The following is a 20,189-nucleotide window of genomic DNA, read 5'->3' on the forward strand; positions in this document are numbered from 1 at the left end:
CAGCTTGATGATGAAGGAGGGAAGACTGTGCCAGGCCATGAGGTCACAAATTCTGTAAGTATATCATTCCTCTGCTGATGATGGTCACAGCACCTATTGGAGGCCCTGTTTTGGGATACTATATCAGCCCTTAACCTGCTTCACTTAGCACGCAGTAGCACCGCACTACACGCTGGAGGATGCGCTCAACATTGAGGCAAGACTTTGTCTTCAAAATAACTGCGCAGTGGTCATTCCTACCAATGGTATCATGGACAGACATGTTTGTAACAGGTAGGTTGGTGAGGATGAGGTAAAGTAGGTTATTGCTTTATACTGGCTCCCTGACCCCATGACTCAGCTCCAGACTGGCAGCTGTCTTTCAGAACTTGGCCAACTTCTCTCATTGATTCTTCCAAGTGATGTTCACCACGGAGCATTGATTTATCAGTTGCGGGGTGGGGGGTGGGGAGTTGGTGATATGTAGTCCAGAGTCAATATTAAGTACTCCCACTGGAATATATACCACTGTGTCCCCAACCCATCTCTGGTGGATCTGTCCTGCTGATGGGACAGAACAAATCCAGGACTGGGTGATGCAGGAGCCTGGGATGTTGGCTGATGGATATAATTCTGAGAGTACAATTCTGTCAGGTTTTCTGTTGATGCTTGACTAGTCTGTAGCACAGGTCTCGCAACCTTACCACCAGCCCTAGATGTCAGGGAGGAGGACGTTGCAGGGTCAACTGTGATTATGATTGCATAAGTGGTACTAATACAAAGTTTGGCTCATTGCCAATAAGTCCATCAGATCTTCTCATTATTTCTTAACTCTAGGGATTATTTACAAATGTATAGCTGGCTATACCGAGGCACAGTGTGGCTTTCAAGCAGAGAGATCCACCATTGATATGCTGTTCTCCCTTCGCCAGCTACAGGAGAAATGCCGTGAACAACAGGTGCCCCTCTACGTTGCTTTCATTGATCTCACCAAAGCCTTTGACCTCGTCAGCAGACGTGGTCTCTTCAGACTACTAGAAAAGATTGGATGCCCACCAAAGCTTCTCAGTATCATCACCTCATTCCATGACAATATGAAAGGCACAATTCAGCATAGTGGTGCCTCATCAGACCCCTTTCCTATCCTGAGTGGCGTGAAACAGGGCTCTGTTCTCGCACCTACACGGTTTGGGATCTTCTTCTCCCTGCTGCTCTCACATGCGTTCAAGTCTTCAGAAGAAGGAATTTTCCTCCACACAATATCAGGTGGCAGGTTGTTCAACCTTGCCCGTCTAAGAGCGAAGACCAAAGTTCGGAAAGTCCTCATCAGGGAACTCCTCTTTGCTGACGATGCTGCATTAACATCTCACACTGAAGAGTGTCTGCAGAGACTCATCAACGGGTTTGCGGCTGCCTGCACCGAATTTGGCCTAACCATCAGCCTCAAGAAAACGAACATCATAGGACAGGACGTCAGAAATGCCCCATCCATAAATATCGGCGACCACACTCTGGAATTGGTTCAAGAGTTCACCTACCTAGGCTCAACTATCACCAGTAACCTGTCTCTCGATGCAGAATTCAACAAGTGCATGGGAAAGGCTTCCTCTGCTATGTCCAGACTGGCGAAGAGAGTGTGGGAAAATGGCACACTGACACGGAACACAAAAGTCCGAGTGTATCAAGCCTATGTCCTCAGTACCTTGCTCTATGGCAGCGAGGCCTGGGCAACGTACGTCAGCCAAGAGCGACGTCTCAATTCATTCCATCTTCGCTGCCTCCGGAGAATCTTTGGCATCAGGTGGCAGGACCGTATCTCCAACACAGAAGTCCTCGAGGCGGCCAACATCCCCAGCTTATACACCCTACTGAGTCAGCGGCGCCTGAGATGGCTTGGCCATGTGAGCCGCATGGAAGATGGCAGGATCCCCAAGGACACATTGTACAGCGAGCTCGTCACTGGTATCAGACCCACCGGCTGTCCATGTCTCCGCTTTAAAGACGTTTGCAAACGCGACATGAAGTCCTGAGACATTGATCACAAGTCGTGGGAGTCAGTTGCCAGCGATCGCCAGAGCCGGCAGGCAACCATAAAGGCGGGACTAAAGCGTGGCGAGTCGAAGAGACTTAGCAGTTGGCAGGAAAAAAGACGGAAGCGCAAGGAGAGAGCCAACTGTGTAACAGCCGTGACAACCAATTTTATCTGCAGCACCTGTGGAAGAGGCTGTCACTCTGGAATTGGCCTTTATAGCCACTCCAGGCGCTGCTTCACAAACCACTGACCACCTCCAGGTGCTTACCCATTGTCTCTCGAGACAAGGAGGCCAAAGAAACTAGAAGAGCTTGTTCGGCCACTTCAGAGGTCATTAGGCAAAACTACGTATAGTCCTTTCCCCAAGTGACTCCGTTTACTTTAAATGGCAATCTGGTATCTTTCATAGTTACTTTCCAGGTGCTACCAATTTCACAACTTGCCTTTGGGGGAACTGAAACAGTGATATCTGGTTGTGAGTTTAGACTACAGGCACCACATTATCATACGCGCAGATGGTGGTAGCTCAAGTTCAGATCATTTGCATAACATAAGAATGAAGTTGTTTTTATAAATTGCCTTACACATCCTGAGAGCATCCCAAAGTGCTTTATAACTAAGATTTACTTCTGAAGTGCGGCCACTGTTGTTACGTGGACAAAGTGCCAGCTAATCTTTTGTGCATAGCAAGGACCATAAACAGCAAATTCTATAAATCAGGGGTCACCAAACTTTTTTTTACTAAAGGGACATTAACAAACATATACTCACCCTCCCGGGCCTGATGGAGGAATCCTTCTCGGAAACCCTCAGTGTGATTTATGTGCTTGCTTCTCACTCATTAAGCGGCCAATGACTGGGGTCATATTGGAGATAGCAATGCACACTCCAGTGTGCAGATGATCGGATAGTCTTGACCCGATTTGGCAATCCTCATCCGTGAAAATGTCTGTTCACAAATGTACGTGCTGCCGAACATAGTAATGAAGCCCTGTGCAATTTTTTTCAGACATGAACAGTTGTCACTTGGGAGGTGCTTGTAGAAGGCAATCAAATCACCTTCATTGTACTTGTCCTTCAAAGCATTGTTTCTCTGGAGATCAATGAGTTCCACCGTAGAGATTTTGGTGCTGAATCAACACTGACAGCAAACGGATTTTCAAAAAGCTGTATGTCAGCATCATGTTGGCGGAAATCTTGGAATCTCTCGGAAAACTCCTATTGTAGCAATGCAACCTTTTGCACTGCCATATCCCTTGGAAATTCCAGTCCCAGAGTTTGGCTCTGTTTGAGAGTTGCACAAACTGGAAAATGATCGAGTTTGCCCTCAGCTAACTGCTTACTAAACAGCTGCAACTTCATCTCAAACCCTTTCACATAGCTATATAAATGGCAGATTAGCTTCCCTTTGCCCTGCAATTTAATGTTGAGATCATTTATGTGCTGAGTCAGATCGGTTGGAAAAGTGAGCTTCCATAGCCACTGGCTATCAAAAGGTTCTTTCACAGGCCTGCCTTTTTCAGTCATGTGTCGATTTCGGTGCGCAGCTCCAAAGATCTTTTGACCACTCTGCTGCGACTGAGCCACCGAATGTCACTGTGGTCGAGCATGTCGCTGTACAGTGCATCAATTTCTTCCAAATAACTTTGGAATTGTCTGTGGTTGACTGCACGAGAACGGATGAAATTTACCATTGACACTACGACTTTCATAACCTCATTGAAGTCTAGTGCCTTTCCACAAAGTGACTGTTGATGGATAATGCAGTGTAATCTGATTGATTTTGCTATGCCTATTGATTCTACGTGGCTGTTAATTCTACCCATCAACCCAGCATTTGTCTCCATCATGTTCCTTGCTTTGTCCGTGGTAACACTTCAGATTTTCCCACTTTAAATCCAGACGCTCGAGTGTTTTGCAGACGTTCGTTAAAATGTCTGCCCCTGTAGTAGTGTCTTTCATACTATGCAGCCCTGCCAGTTCCTCAGTAATGTTGAACGATTCGTCAACACCATGAATGAATACAAGCAACTGAGCTGTGTCAACAATGTCATTACTCTCGTCCAAAGCAATAGAAAAGATATCAAAATTTTGGGCATAACCTTGTAATTGTGTCAACAGGTCGTCAGCTAAGCCCTCTATTCTTCCAGTAACTGTGCTAGCTGACAGACTCACCGCTTCGAAGAAGTCTCGCTTCTCTGGGCATATTAGCTGAGACACTCGGTAGCTGGCTCTAACAAAGGCAACGTTTTCCTCAAATTTCCTTTTGAAGAAGTTTTGCTGGCCTGCAAGGGATTTTTTCAACAGCTCAAATTTTTCCTCCTTGCGTTCACCCATACATTCAGAGAACCTGTCCTGGTGTTTTGTCTCGTAATGCCTTCTAATGTTATATTCCTTGTAAACCGCAATGGTTTCTTGGCATATCAAGCAAATAATTTTTTATCTATGAGAGGGACACAAAAATATTCGTCTGACCACTTTTCATTAAATTTGCAACATTTTGCATCAATTTTTCATTTCTTTGACATGATGGCTTAATGATGTGGTACTTGAAAAGAACAAAAATATTGAGGTCTGATGTAGAGTGGGAACTGTCGCAATGCATTCTGTTTAATGAGCCTATTCGCCACTTGCCTTTGATTGGCTGGCCTCAATAGTTGTGCACTTTACAATTGAACCAATGAGAGTAGGGAGACATCAATGTGTCATGGGCTTGCGTTTTTTCTGCTGTGCATGATCAGATTTATACCCATTTCCATAGGCTGTACCTTAATGCTTATTAAAATTGATCTGTGCTGTCGATTTTTTTTTAAAGCATTTGTCGGGGGTCTGATCAAAAAGATTAATTGGGCCGCATTTGGCCCGCGCGTCATATTTTGGGGACCCCTGATATAAATGATCAAGTAAATCTACATTTTGCTCGATGGATAAATGTTAGCCTGGACATTAGAACTCCTTGCTCGTCTTTGAAGACCATCACAGAATCTTTTACATCCATCTGAGCAAGAAAATGAAACCTCATTCTAACATCTCATCCAACAAAAAAAATGCAGTTCGAGTACGGTGATGACGTACCAGGCTAGATTATGTGCTCATATTCCAATTAGCCAGGCTTATATATATATATATATTATATATATATTCATATTCTTTTGGGCCTCCTTATCTCGAGAGACAATGGATACGCGCCTGGAGGTGGTCAGTGGTTTGTGAAGCAGCGCCTGGAGTGGCTATAAAGGCCAATTCTGGAGTGACAGGCTCTTCCACAGGTGCTGCAGAGAAATTTGTTTGTTGGGGCTGTTGCACAGTTGGCTCTCCCCTTGCGCCTCTGTCTTTTTTCCTGCCAACTACTAAGTCTCTTCGACTCGCCACAATTTAGCCCTGTCTTTATGGCTGCCCGCCAGCTCTGGCGAATGCTGGCAACTGACTCCCACGACTTGTGATCAATGTCACACGATTTCATGTCGCGTTTGCAGACGTCTTTATAACGGAGACATGGACGGCCGGTGGGTCTGATACCAGTGGCGAGCTCGCTGTACAATGTGTCTTTGGGGATCCTGCCATCTTCCATGCGGCTCACATGGCCAAGCCATCTCAAGCGCCGCTGACTCAGTAGTGTGTATAAGCTGGGGATGTTGGCCGCTTCAAGGACTTCTGTGTTGGAGATATAGTCCTGCCACCTGATGCCAAGTATTCTCCGAAGGCAGCGAAGATGGAATGAATTGAGACGTCGCTCTTGGCTGGCATACGTTGTCCAGGCCTCGCTGCCGTAGAGCAAGGTACTGAGGACACAGGCCTGATACACTCGGACTTTTGTGTTCCGTGTCAGTGCGCCATTTTCCCACACTCTCTTGGCCAGTCTGAACATAGCAGTGGAAGCCTTACCCATGCGCTTGTTGATTTCTGCATCTAGAGACAGGTTACTGGTGATAGTTGAGCCTAGGTAGGTGAACTCTTGAACCACTTCCAGAGCATGGTCGCCAATATTGATGGATGGAGCATTTCTGACATCCTGCCCCATGATGTTCGTTTTCTTGAGGCTGATGGTTAGGCCAAATTCATTGCAGGCAGACGCAAACCTGTCGATGAGACTCTGCAGGCATTCTTCAGTGTGAGATGTTAAAGCAGCATCGTCAGCAAAGAGGAGTTCTCTGATGAGGACTTTCCGTACTTTGGACTTCGCTCTTAGACGGGCAAGGTTGAACAACCTGCCCCCTGATCTTGTGTGGAGGAAAATTCCTTCTTCAGAGGATTTGAACGCATGTGAAAGCAGCAGGGAGAAGAAAATCCCAAAAAGTGTGGGTGCGAGAACACAGCCCTGTTTCACACCACTCAGGATAGGAAAGGGCTCTGATGAGGAGCCACCATGTTGAATTGTGCCTTTCATATTGTCATGGAATGAGGTGATGATACTTAGTAGCTTTGGTGGACATCCGATCTTTTCTAGTAGTCTGAAGAGACCACGTCTGCTGACGAGGTCAAAGGCTTTGGTGAGATCAATGAAAGCAATGTAGAGGGGCATCTGTTGTTCACGGCATTTCTCCTGTATCTGACGAAGGGAGAACAGCATGTCAATAGTCGATCTCTCTGCACGAAAGCCACACTGTGCCTCAGGGTAGACGCGCTCGGCCAGCTTCTGGAGCCTGTTCAGAGCGACTCGAGCAAAGACTTTCCCCACTATGCTGAGCAGGGAGATTCCACGGTAGTTGTTGCAGTCACCGCGGTCACCTTTGTTTTTATAGAGGGTGATGATGTTGGCATCGCGCATGTCCTGGGGTACTGCTCCCTCGTCCCAGCACAGGCATAGCAGTTCATGTAGTGCTGAGAGTATAGCATTGCGAGAGCCCACATTAACTTGTAAAATTGGTATAAAACAAACACTCACTCCCACTTGGGCCTGGATTCAATAGTAGTGTTATACTAGGTCAATGGTTTTCAAAAATTTGTTTGAAGGACCCCTTTTCAAATGGATTAGTAATCACAGACCTGCCATCTAAATAATACTATACAATACTCATAATATGAAAGTGTTGCATATAAAAGAGTGTTTTAATAATGTAGTGTCTTTTAGAATCTGTTGACTATAATTCTAATATCAGCAACAGGAAATTCTGCTCTAATATGGGCAGGAATAAGTCTTTTGTTCCCACTAAAAAAGGTCTGGAATTCTACAATCCCCCACCTCACCATAAAACTGGAGAATAGCAGAAGATAAAGATACTAACACCCACTATCAGCATTTCAGTGCCCACCACCTCCTGATCTTCCTGCTGATCTCAGTGCTCCTCCATGCGAGCTCCCCTCCTAGCTGACACAGCCAGCCAACTCTGCGCTGCAATTGTGGCGGTCACACTCCACTCTGGCCTCCTGGCTCACAGCAGGCCTACCTCTGACCGCCAATTATTCGCTTACTCTAGTCTCGACCGTAGCACCACCCGAAAACCAACTGCAAACTGTACAGTTCCCAAAATGTAAAAGCAACAGCGGCTTTTTACGCGCTAACCATTATAAATCATTATACAATTAGTCTTATTTGCAAAATAATTGTGGTACGGCATGTTATTGTTATTGTCAGATGTCCCTCTGCCACGGTTATAAAATATGTTCAATAAAAGCCCAGCAACATTATTGATTATTTCACAGACTCCCTGGGAAGGATCTCAGTTTGAGAACCCCTATAGCAGGAAGCCAGTCCTACATGTAAACTGGCAAACACAGCACTGCCATGATAAATGCATCTCTCACACATAAAGAACAGGTTTGCAATTTCATTACAGCTGGCACACAAAGTAACTCCTCAGTAGGTTAGCCTTGGTTCAGTGGTAGTGTACCCATCTCTGGAGTCAAAGGTCATGGACTCAAGTCCCACTCCAGATACTTGAGCATGAAATCCAGACTAAGTGAGTGCTACACTGTCAGAGGCGCCATCTTTCAGATGCCATGTTAAAGTGATGTTCTGTCTGTCTTTATAGGTGGATGTAAAAGATGCCATGGTACTATTCAAAGAGGATCAGGGGCGTTCTGCCAGTGCCCTAGCCAACACTTATCTCTCAACCAACATAAATCTGGCCATTCATTTAATTTCTGTTTGTGGGAGCTTGACATTTTTTTAGAACTTCAAAAAAAGTAATTAATTGTAAAAAGCTTTGAGGTGTCCTGAGGTAATGAAAGGCATTTCATAACTGCAAGTCTTCCTTTTTCTTTACTTGCTATTTATATTTGCCATATGTATAAAGTATAAGAATTATACACACGTGTACACTCCTTCCAGACACCATGTGCAATTGTCGACTTCTCATTTAATTTCCTGCGGAAAAATTCTACAAAATTTCTCCTAGACACTAAAGCTGTTCGAGAAGAACGCCAGAATATCCATCTGACCTTGCAATCTGCCATAGTCAACCACTGCTATTTCCCCCCATGATTCCAGTGCCATTATAGTATACTGCAAATGTGAGAATCGGTCTGTTGTATTCAGCCCCCAGTTTCTTTTCCTTCTGTTCAATTTCTATTCATTCCTGCTTTTAGTGTATTTGCAATAACACTGTAGCAAGTAGCAGGATACCATCTAATAACCAAGATGTCCTATTGTACTGGGAAGAAATAGATACATGGTAGAAGTAATAATAAACAAATAATAATAGATAAACTACCAAAGAAGTAGTGAGTCAATAAGACAGAATTTTAAAAAAAGGTTCCGTTGTTAAAAAGGCCAATATGGAAACCATTTACAGTGAATCAGAAAATCAGTTATTTCACGACTGTAGTTGCATGCTTCCAGGTAGTTAACGACAAGCGTCATCATCAAGTACATCAATCAACTATAGTCAACACACGCCATGAGCAGAATAAATCAATTAAATCTTCTTATTGGCTAGCCAAATGGTTGCTGTCCTTTCATCTCTGGGCCGAGCCCAGATTGATGGAATAAAAATCTCTTCTCCCTGTTGCCTGCAAATATTCTACGTGAAATGAGTTCAGGCAGTTTCAATACAGCTCTCAAATGGGTATAAAAACTGTCCACAATTCTGCACACTTTGCAATCTTCCTCTCAAGACAGAGGTTGGCCGATGGGAGAAAATGAAAAAAAAAAATAGCTCAAAGGCTGTGGATTGATTGGAGTTATTTCAGCAAAGTGGACTGAGTTTCACTCTGTAACCAAAGCTGCACCTGACCAGGAAGTCCTTGATGCTGACATTGAAAAATGTTCCATTCCCTAAACATCTTTCAAATTGAGGGGGATAACATTTCTTTGCAAAAATGTGTGCAGTTCCCCAAATAGGGCGTTCTGATCTCTGCTGAGCTGTAAAGGAGAGAGGGTGAAATCTCCCCCAAGTGCTTGCATCAGTAACTGAGCAGCAGGGAGAAATGAGTACCAACCTTCTAGGGCTGGGGTGTTGCACATGCCAAAAGGAAGACTAAAAAACATAGAAGAAAATAAGGCATTGCCAGGGAATTAGTCATTGTAGAGAATTGTTTTTTTAAAAAAAACTGGAAAAGCCCAACAGTAACTGGAGTGCCAATGTTTGAATTTGTTCCACTTTTTTGCGTTTACTTTATTTGCAATTTAAAGTCATTACTTTTCTATTTATCTCATATTTTGTCTTAATTTTCCTCCCCTTGTGTCCTATTCATCTGAGTCAGCACCTGCTTCAAGCCCATCTCCAGAATTTAAACACATGGGGATGGATTTTGTTCTCAGTCTGATGCCGGGTTTCAAGGCGGTGTGGAGGGGGCGCGGGGCCGGAGAATCGGAGTGGCAGCAGTGCCACGGAACCCAATATCAAGATTGCCGGACCCGATCTTCCTGGTGGCAGTGAGGCTCCGTGGTGGCACCTCCACTGCTCTGCGATGGGACCCTGCTTTAAATATTTAAAAATACCTCTCCGCACAAATTAAAATGTAATTCATCGTGGTCTTTCCTTTAGTTTCCAACCTTGAGCTCTTCGTGCACCACTCACTCGCCTTCACTTTCCCGTCTGAGAAGCTGGCGCCACTGAGGAGGGGAAGGGGTCAACTCTGCATTATGTTGAACTGTCTGCAGGGCTGGCAGCCTTTTAAAAATGGTGCCAGCACCTGCTCCTGCATCAGGTGACACCATGAATGGTGTCGCCAATGTCGCCCCCGCCACGTGATTTGTTTTGAGGGGGGCGGGGGGGGGGGGGGGGTGGTGGGCAGGGCTGCCGTCAGTATGTTAAGTGGCCGCTCGCTGCGTAATCACGGCGGCGCAGGTCCCGTGTGGGGCGCCGCCATTTAATCCAGCCCATAATCACTGATGGGAGTACTGCATTGTCAGAAGTGTCATCTTCCAGGAGGGGTGTTAAACGGAAACACCACCTGCCTGATCAGCTGCATGCAAACGATCCCATGGCATTCCTCAAAGAATTATCAGGGAATTATCCTGGGGGTCCTGGCCAACATTCCTCCCTCAGCCACCACCCTTCAACAACTGTATTTGTTGTTGCTGAGGCTGTCTGCTGCATCTGTATACATAACAGTAATGACTACAGGTCAAAAGCAATTACTGGTTTTGTAATTTTGGATGTCCTGGGGATACAAAGTGCCATATAAAAGCAAGCTCTTTCCTTGTACTTATTCCGACTTTTAGAGTGTCAAAAAGTAGTTGCAACAATGTTGTGTTAACTACTAGAATGTAATATAATATTGAGGATGATCTATTGTTCTTTGAGGAATTAGTCACATGGCAGAAGTAACAGTACACTGAGGCAGAAGCAATATGTCAAAAACAATTAATAGAATTAGTGTTAGAATTGATTAACAATTTCCATATTTACAGTGAACTGGAGTTAGCATATGCCGAACAAACTAGGTAAGAGCCACCAGCATTATTTAAAAGCAGTATAATGTATATAATGTATAATGCCACAGTCATGGAGGAAGCTTTGATCCCAAAATAACTTACTCTGGTTTCAGAAGACAAATAAAGATTTGTCAAATTGGGTTCAAGCCAAGTTTCTGATCAGATACCATTCACAGCGTAATTTCTTGAGATTCAAATGAATCGTATCAGAGCAGCAGTTTGATAATGCAACAAATCACCTGGATCCAAGCTGTTTTTATATGGCCTTTTTAAAGTTGGTTTCAGGGCTCCGTGATGTCATTCAGACCCCCACCTGCCAAGAATGAGGTATATTAATTTTGTCATAGGAAGACTGATTTTAAACTGTTGCTGGAGTGAAGAAAGAACTTGTTAAAAAAAAATCACCAGATACTTGCCTGGAAAAACATTTGCACACTAACAGACAGTGCTTGGAGAGACAAAGGACTATTCCCTGGTCCACTTAACCCAAAATGGACTGTGATCACCAGACATTGAAGGTGAGGAAGCTCACATTCCAGAATGACTGCTAAGATGGCAGAATCCACAAGCACAAGTGGTTAAACCAACTAGTCACATGACTAACCTGCTGGGCAACCTGGGTTTTTTTGAATTGTGCCACAGAGAAAAGGCAGAAGGTTGTGTGAACTGGAACCTGGAACAAGGAAGCCTCTCTCTTTTTCCCCAAGCCACCGGACCCACGGAAGACACGCAAATCTCAAGAGAGAAAAGACTCAGACATCGAAACAAGTTGAAGCGTGAACTGGGCCCCAACGAATTGCAAGACTTACCGGCAACCAACAACTCCACATTGAACTCAAGGGACTGTAACTCCCAGATATTGCCTCAAACTTTTCCCCTTTATTCTTTCTACTTTTTCTGTCTCTATCTGCGTGCGTGTTTATCGTGTATTCATGCTAGTGTGGTCACGTCACATATTCGTAGTCAGTAACCAGATTAGAGTTTAAGATTATTAAACTTTGACCTTTCTTGCTTAAATCTAAGGAAACCTGTTTGATTTCTTTACCATACAATCGGAACAGGTGAGGAAGGATTCACTAACGGGGGAGCTAAAAACAGTGTTTCTAAAATTAAACCCTATTATGGTTAAACCAGGCAAAGGCTGAGAGAGAACCCCTTGTCCCCTTCTCACCTGGTTGTAACAGTGTCCAGGAGCCAACTCCCAACATTTCTGCTAGGGTAGTGTTCTAGGCCCAACCATCTTCAACTGCTTCATCAATGAACTTCCTTCAATCATAAGGTCAGAAGTGGGGATATTCGCTGATGATTGCACAATGTTCAGCACCATTCGCGACTCCTCAGATACTGAAGCAGTCCGTGTAGAAATGCAGCAAGACCTGGACAATATCCAGGCTTAGGCTGATAAGTGACAAGTAGCATTCGCACCACATAAGTGCCAGGCAATGACCATCTCCAACAAGAGAGAATCTAACCACCTCCCCTTGACATTCAATGGCATTACCATTGCTGAATCCCCTACTATCAACATCCTAGGGGCGACCATTGACCAGAAACTGAACTGGAGTAGCCATATAAATACCATGGCTACAAGAGCAGGTCAGAGGCTAGGAATCTTGCAGCGAGTAACTCACCTCCTGACTCTTCAAAGCCTGCCCACCATCTACAAGGTACATGTCAGGAGTGTGATGGAATACTCTCCACTTGCCTGGATGGGTGCAGCTCCAACAACACTCAAGAAGCTCAACACCATCCAGGACAAAGCAGCCTGCTTGATTGGCACCCCATCCACAAACATTCACTCCCTCCACCACTGACGTGCAGTGGCAGCAGTGTGTACCATCTACACAATGCACTGCAGCAACGCACCAAGGCTCCTTAGACAGCACCTTCCAAACCCGTGACCTCTACCAACTAGAAGGACAAGGGCAACAAATGCATGGGAACATCACCACCTGCAAGTTCCCCTCCAAGTCATACACCATCCTGACTTGGAACTATATCGCCGTTCCTTCACTGTCGCTGGGTCAAAATCCTGGAACTCCCTTCCTAACAGCACTGTGGGTGTACCTACCCCACATGGACTGCAGCGGTTCAAAAAGGCAGCCCACCACCACCTTCTCAAGGGCAATTAGGGATGGGCAATAAATGCTGGCATAGCCAGCGACACCCACATCCCATGAAGGAATATAAACAAAGAAAAGACTGGGTTTCTGTAGAGTAGCTACAGACTTGTAGACTTGGGTAAAACTAGACACTGGGCACCTGGAATAGGACTTAACAGAATATACAAGCCCCTTTTATGGTCAAGATCACTGAGATAGTCTCAGCTCCAACAGCTGAAGCCCAACCAGCCATAGGAAATGCTCAGGCTGAGCAGTATGCTACTGGCTCCAAAATGACAAAAGAGTTTATTTTGGGAATTAAATCTGATACCCTCAAATGGTGTAGTTATTTATTTATTTATTTTATTTTTATTTATTTAGAGATACAGCACTGAAACAGGCCCTTCGGCCCACCGAGTCTGTGCCGACCAACAACCACCCATTTATACTAACCCTACAGTAATTCCCTACCATCTACCTACACTAGGGGCAATTTACAATGGCCAATTTACCTATCAACCTGCAAGTCTTTGGCCGTGGGAGGAAACCGGAGCACCCGGAGAAAACCCACACGGTCACAGGGAGAACTTGCAAACTCCGCACAGGCAGTACCCAGAATCGAACCCGGGTCCCTGGAGCTGTGAGGCTGCGGTGCTAACCACTGCGCCGCCATACCACACCAGTATGAGAACATACACAGGGTTATATAGGCTCTGCTTATCTATTCAAATATACTTGCAGAGCTCTGCACACTGGTCAATGGCAGTTCAATGATAATAAAGAACTGACTGCTCTGATTCTTTTCCACCGTTAGAATGTAAAGGCGGTCCAGTGGACCTGATGAGCTCTCTTAAAAACTTCAGGTTAAAAAAGTTGTTTCGGTACCAGTGACAGATGGAGGTATACTTAGTGTAAAGCCGAAACAGCGAGTGATTAACTTGTCAAGAGTGTCTCACAGCCAATTAGCAACTACTGAGCGAACATCTGCTTCAGTGCCATGCTGAAACCATGGGTCAGGATTTTATTCCAGCGATGGTGGTCCCGGCAGCAGGTCAGAAGGTGGGGGTAGAACCCGCACCCTCCGTCAGACCCCCGTTGCTATTTGATGGTGGGCAGCCAATTAGCTGCCTATCGTCGGGGTCGCAATCCCTTTAAAGGATGAGCTCCTGGCCAATCGGAAGGTCGACAACTCTGCAGTACTCGCAGCGCCACCGGGAGCAGTGGCCACTGTACACCTGCCTCATCAGCCTGGACCAGGAGAAGGCTTTTGACAGGATATCGCACATCTACATGATGGATGTGCTTTCCAAAATGGGGTTTGGGGAGGGAATCTGCAATTGGATCAAACTGCTCTACACAAACATCAGTAGCGCAGTCTCAAACAATGGGTGGGAATCGGAAAGTCTCCCGATCCAATCTGGAGTCAGACAGGGCTGTCCTCTCTCCCCGGTCTTGTTTGTTTGCTGTATTGAATCCTTTGCTGAGTCTATTAGGAAGGATGCGAGCATAAGAGGGGTGACAATCCCAGGCAGCGGAGGCACTCAGGTTAAAACCTCCCTGTACATGGATGACGTTGCCGTCTTCTGCTCGGATCCGCTGTCTGTGCGCAGACTGATGAGCATCTGCGACCAGTTCGAACTGGCCTCGGGAGTCAAAGTTAACCACGGCAAGAGCAAGGCCATGTTCTTTGGGAATTGGGCTGACCTTTGTCCCCTTCACCGTCAGGTCAAACTACCTGAAGGTGATATGGTTCGGAAGGGCCGGGGCGTGCACCAAAACCTGGGAGGAGCGAGTAGCTAAGGTACAACAAAAGTTGAGCATGTGGGGGCAGCGATCTCTCTCCATTGTGGGTAAGAACCTGGTCATCAGGTGCGAGGCGCTCACGTTGTTGCTGTACGTGGCGCAGGTCTGGCCCATACCCCACTCCTGCGCTGTGGCGGTCACCCGAGCCATTTTCCGCTTCATCTGGGGATCTAAAATGGACTGGGTCCAGAGGGACACGATGTTCAAATCTCTGGACAAGGGCGAGAAAAATGTACCCAACGTGCCCCTCATCCTGATGACCACCTTCGTGTGCGGCTGCATCAAGCTGTGTGTAGACCTCCAGTACGCAAACTCCAAGTGTCACTACGTGCTGAGGTTCTATCTGTCCCCGGTGTTGCAAAGGATGGGCCTAGTCACATTGTCACGGAATGATCCATCCAGTTGGACCATGCCGTACCACTATCCTTCGTGGAGCAGTTTCTGCGGGAAAACACCTTTGACCACCGATCCATCAGGCAATGGTCTGCACGGAATGTCCTCAAGGCCCTACGGGAAAAGGAGACGGGGGATCCTGTCGGAGGGTTCCCCGAGCAGACCGCCAAAGTCATTTGGCGGAATGCCTCATCACCAGAACTTTCAAACAAGCACCAAGATGTAGCTTGGCTGGTGGTGAGAAGTGCCCCCCCCCCCCGTCAGATCCTTCCTGCACGCCCGAAGTCTTGCCCCCTCCACGCAATGCCCCCGCGGTGGCTGTGGTGGGGAAGAGACGGTTGCCCACCTCCTCCTGGAATGTGTCTTTGCAAAGCAGGTATGGAAAGAGATGCAGTGGTTTTTGTCGAGGTTCATCCCAAGCAGCTCTAACACAGGAGTCTGTGCTCTACGGGCTGTTCCCAGGGACGCACACCGAGACAAACATCAACTGCTGCTGGAGGACTATCAATTCGGTGAAAGACGCCCTTTGATCTGCCCAAAACTTGCTGGGCTTCCAGCGCAAAGAGTTGTCCACCACCGAATGTTGCAGACTGGCACATTCCAAGGTCCAGGACTACGTGCTGAGGGACGCACTGAAGCTTGGGGCAGCCGCAGCAAAGGCTCAATAGGGAAAGACCACTGTGTAAGGTCCCCCCACCAAGCTGAACTGAGGGGCTGGATCCATGGGAAACCCCTCGAACTGTATCGGGAAAATTTTGTGTGCTGTAAATGTAAAAATGTATATGGCATGACAATGAAATGGAAGGGTTGTGAGGCAACTCATGATTGTATAGAAGGAAACTGATCACCTTTGCACTGTTTGTATTTTTTGACTTGATGCTGTTTTAAACTGTTTGGGAATGTAATTTTTACAGATTTTTATGAATAAAGTATATTTTGGAAATTTAAAAAAAACTATCGGTACTGCAGGAAGATCCCCACCACCCCTGTCCCCAACAAAATTGGAGTAGAGGCAGGAAGAGGCCCTTAAGTGGCTATTAATTGGCCACCTAGGGCCTCAATTGTCTTGGGGCAGGAAGGACATCCTCAGCCTTCACCACCCCAGACAAAATGACAGAGGGCCCCGGCAATGTCAATAACAGCACTCCTTGCCATTTTGTTTGCCCGCTGCCTCCGTGTCCATCTCCAAGGGCAGAATAAAATCCTGCCCCACTTTCTGTGACACACAGTATACAGCAACGACACCATTACAATCAGTTGGAAAGGTAGATCGTCAGAGTCCTTTCTGGTGAAGTATTAGGCCCACAGTGAAGGCAGCAGAGGAAATCAGGAATATGTGTCTGTGATTTTCCATTCATAATTTCAATGGCCAGCAGCATTTCTACAATTTTTTTTATTCACACCTGCACTTAACCAGGACCCTCACTGAAAGTGAGGACTTGGATAATCTACACAATGGTACCTATTTATCCACCACAGATAATGTTTGATTGTGGACCATTCATGGAAATGATTACAAATTCTGTTCATTGCATTTCCCAGTAGTAATTGCTCAGACTTGAAAATGCTAAGAATCTAAAGCATCTTAAAATAGTTCAAATGACCGATATTTTTCCTCAAAATTGCCTTAGTGAGCCTGGAAGTATAAAAAAGTCCAGGACAAACTTCAGCCAAGTATTGATAACCAATGTCCAAGTATTTTTCTAAACTTTCCATTCAGATTATTTCTGGCAAATGTATAGCCACTGATATATCTCATCACATTGTCATTGTGCCAGTCTAGCAATGTTTTCCATGGACAGTCTCGAGGGATTTGTGCTACATTTTTTGTGAATGAAGCACTTTAAAATTAAATTAGCTGTTCAGCTGGGCTTCATTTATTCCGAATATGTGGAATGGAGTCATTCCAATGGCAGGGTCCATAGAGCGAGCAAGCTTTAATATAGCAAGATGCCTTTATAATAAAAAGTGATGCACAGCACTGCCAATTCAATTTACAAATAACATTCTGAAGATTTATTATGTGCAGATCATTAGTGTACAATTTATAAAGCCACTTATGCTCAAGGAAAACTCCTCTACATACATACACACTCATCTTAAGTGGAAAAATATGACCAGATCACCACATGCTGAAGGAAGCTTTGTACCTTATGGGGTAGAAATTAAATGAGGCCATAAATACTACTGAATTACTTCAGGGTATTTAAAGTTATTAAATAAAAGGGAGGAATCTGTACACTTTCTAGTGTTTCTCAGTCACCTCTTGCTACTCTGTTTTGAAGTTTAGAAGTGCAGCTCGAGGCAGTCTGGGAGTAAACAGAATTTGGGATAGATTTCCCACCTGATGGGACCATTCCCCTTGGGGTCAAGGCTCCATGGTTGGCATATTCTGCAATAGAGAAAAACCCTATGCTTGCACAAGTGGTGCAACCACTTTACATATGCAAATAAACTCCCATGTGATTTCACACTGCGAACTCCCAATTCATGCAATATACACATTTCACACGCAACATGGTATTGAAGGCCAGGCATGTTCTGTCCCTTCTTACTGGTCAAAATAGTTACAGTTGGTTCTTGAAGCATCACAAAAGGGAAGATATGTTGGAATTCTGGCTGCAAACACCCTGAAATAGGAGTAGTGTTACGGACAGGTGGTAAGGGGTGTGGGTGGTTGCCACTGTTCACCTCCCAACAGACCGCAATCGTCTTTTGCTTAAAATGATGAGTTAGTCCGAGTGTTTTTTAGGGTCAAATAAACAGACAAATGGCAGGTTGTCGTGTGGGTTTAACAATTGATAACTATTTATTTTTACACAATTGCACAATTCCCAAAACAGTCACAACCGTCATTCACTCACACACGCATACACAAGAATAGATAGAGAGGAAAAGGGTCAGTGGTTTAAAGTGAGGTCGGTGTTCATGGTAAACTTGCTAAATTTTCTCAGGAGGGCAGTCTCTTTTAAAAGGTGCAGGCCTGGGTGTTTGTAATCTTGAACTTGTTGAGGTATTGTAGATATCTGATGGTTAAGACTTCAGACTGGAGGTGGTGGTCACTTTCAGTTCTTTGCTGCTGCAAGTTGAAGAGTAGAACTAAAAGCAGAGCTTCTTCCTTGTTTAGGCTGGATCCTTCCACAGCTTCTCACTGGACTGCCTTCTGTGATGTTGCTTGATCGCTCCTCTCTCCCCAGAGGGACACCTTTTAAGATAAATGGACCAGGATGTGGAATCCATGGTTTTCTATTGGTGTCTGTATGGGTACCATTCTGTTATGATGTGGCTACTTCACCCCTTGTTTGTCACAGAAGAAAACCATTCAATTCAGTAATGCCTCTTAATGGTTTCAGGATGGGTGTAGTTAGCACCTCTTAGTCTGGAATGTAACCTTTTGTCCTTTCAAGACTGAGGCAGATTTTGAATACACAGGCATCTGACCCTCGGTGGCCATCTTTGCAGCCTATTTACCTTTTTTTAAAAAAAAAAAGGTGTACAAGTCAATTTCAAAGAGCCCACATTGAATAAAGTTTGTATCTTAAAAGTTAGGAATATGATGTCTTTACTGGGCATAACAGGAATAGGAGTAGGCCGTTCAGATCCTCGAGTTTGTTCTGCCATTCAATGAGATCATGGCTGATCTGCGACCTAACTCCATATACCCACCTTTGCCCCTTATCCCTTATTACCCTTGGTTAACAAACATTTATCAATCTCAGTTTTAAATTTGACAACTAATTGAGCATTAATCGCCATTTACGCAAGAGAGAGTTCCAAACTTCTACCACCCTTTTGTATGTAAACGGTTTCCTAATTTCACTCTCGAAAGGTTTGGCTCTAATTTTTAAGACTCTAACCCACAGTCCTAGCCTCCTTAACCAAAATTATCTGTTCACCTTAAAATTTTGAAAACTTTGATCAGATCATCCCTTAACCTTCCAAATTCCAGGGAATAAAACCCTAACTTGTATAATATCTTCTTGTAATGTAACCGTTGGAGTCCATGTATCATTCTGGTAAATCTACACTGAACTCCCTCCAAGGCCAATATATCCTACCTAAGATGTGGTACCTAGAACTGTTCAGAGTACTATAGGTGTGGTCTAACTAGGGCTTTGTATAACTGAAGCATGATATCTACCCCCTTGTATTCTAGTCCTCTGGATATAAAGGCCAACATTCCATTAGCCTAATCAATAGAACACAGCTATAAAAGGCCCTGGTTAGACCACACCTGGAGTACAGTGAGCAGTTCCGGGCACCACATCTCAGGAAGAATATATTGGCCTTGGAGGGAGGGCAGCATTGGTTACCAGAATGGTACCTGGACTCCAAGGGTTAAATTAAAAAGGAGAGAATACACAAACTATTCCCTGGAATATTCTATTCCCTAGAATTTAGAAGACTAAGGGGGTGATTTGAATCAGAATCACAGCTGTTCCCCTCAGTTGAAGGGTTAGTTACGAGGGGTCACAATTCTAAGGTGAGGGGCGGGAGGTTTAAGGGAGATTTGAGGAAGAACTTTTTTACCCAGAGGGTGGCGACGGTCTGGAATGCACTGCCTGGGAGGGTGGTAGAGGCGGGTTGCCTCACATCCTTTAAAAAGTACCTGGATGAGCACTTGGCACGTCATAACATTCAAGGCTATGGGCCAAGTGCTGGCAAATGGGATTAGGTAACAGGTCAGGTGTCTTTAATGCATCAGTGCAGACTCGATGGGCCGAAGGGCCTCTTCTGCACTGTATTATTCTGTGATTTGATTGAAGTTTTCAAGATATTAAGGAGAACAGATAGGATAGATACAGAAAAACTATTTCTGCTAGTTGGGGAGTCTAGGACTAGGGGGCATAGTCTAAAAATTAGAGCCAGAAATTTAAGGAGTGAAATTTGGAAACACTTCTACACACAAAGGGTGGTAAAAGTTTGGAACTCTTGCACAAACGGAAATTGATGCTAGATCAATTGTTAATTTTAAAACTGAGATTGACAGATTTTTGTTAACCAAAGGTTTTAAAGGATAGGAAAAGGAGTAGACCATTCAGCCCATCGAGCCTGCCCC

The 20,189-nt window shown here is 45.1% G+C and overlaps 1 protein-coding gene across 4 annotated transcripts in view; it reads right to left on the minus strand.

The window, feature by feature from the left end:
• Positions 1–20,189, minus strand: part of LOC137370152 (neurocalcin-delta) — a 382,023-nt gene that overhangs the window by 290,348 nt on the left and 71,486 nt on the right. Inside the window, exon 2 of one of the 4 annotated variants that reach the window (XM_068032387.1) lies at positions 11,072–11,145. The exons of the other annotated variants lie outside the window; for them this stretch is intronic. The gene's annotated coding sequence lies outside the window, so the exon portion shown is untranslated. The remainder of the gene's footprint in view (positions 1–11,071; positions 11,146–20,189) is intronic. 4 annotated transcript variants of the gene reach the window in all.

Source organism: Heterodontus francisci, chromosome 5 (genome assembly GCF_036365525.1).
Source record: "Heterodontus francisci isolate sHetFra1 chromosome 5, sHetFra1.hap1, whole genome shotgun sequence".
In the NCBI taxonomy this organism is placed as follows: Eukaryota; Metazoa; Chordata; class Chondrichthyes; order Heterodontiformes; family Heterodontidae; genus Heterodontus; species Heterodontus francisci.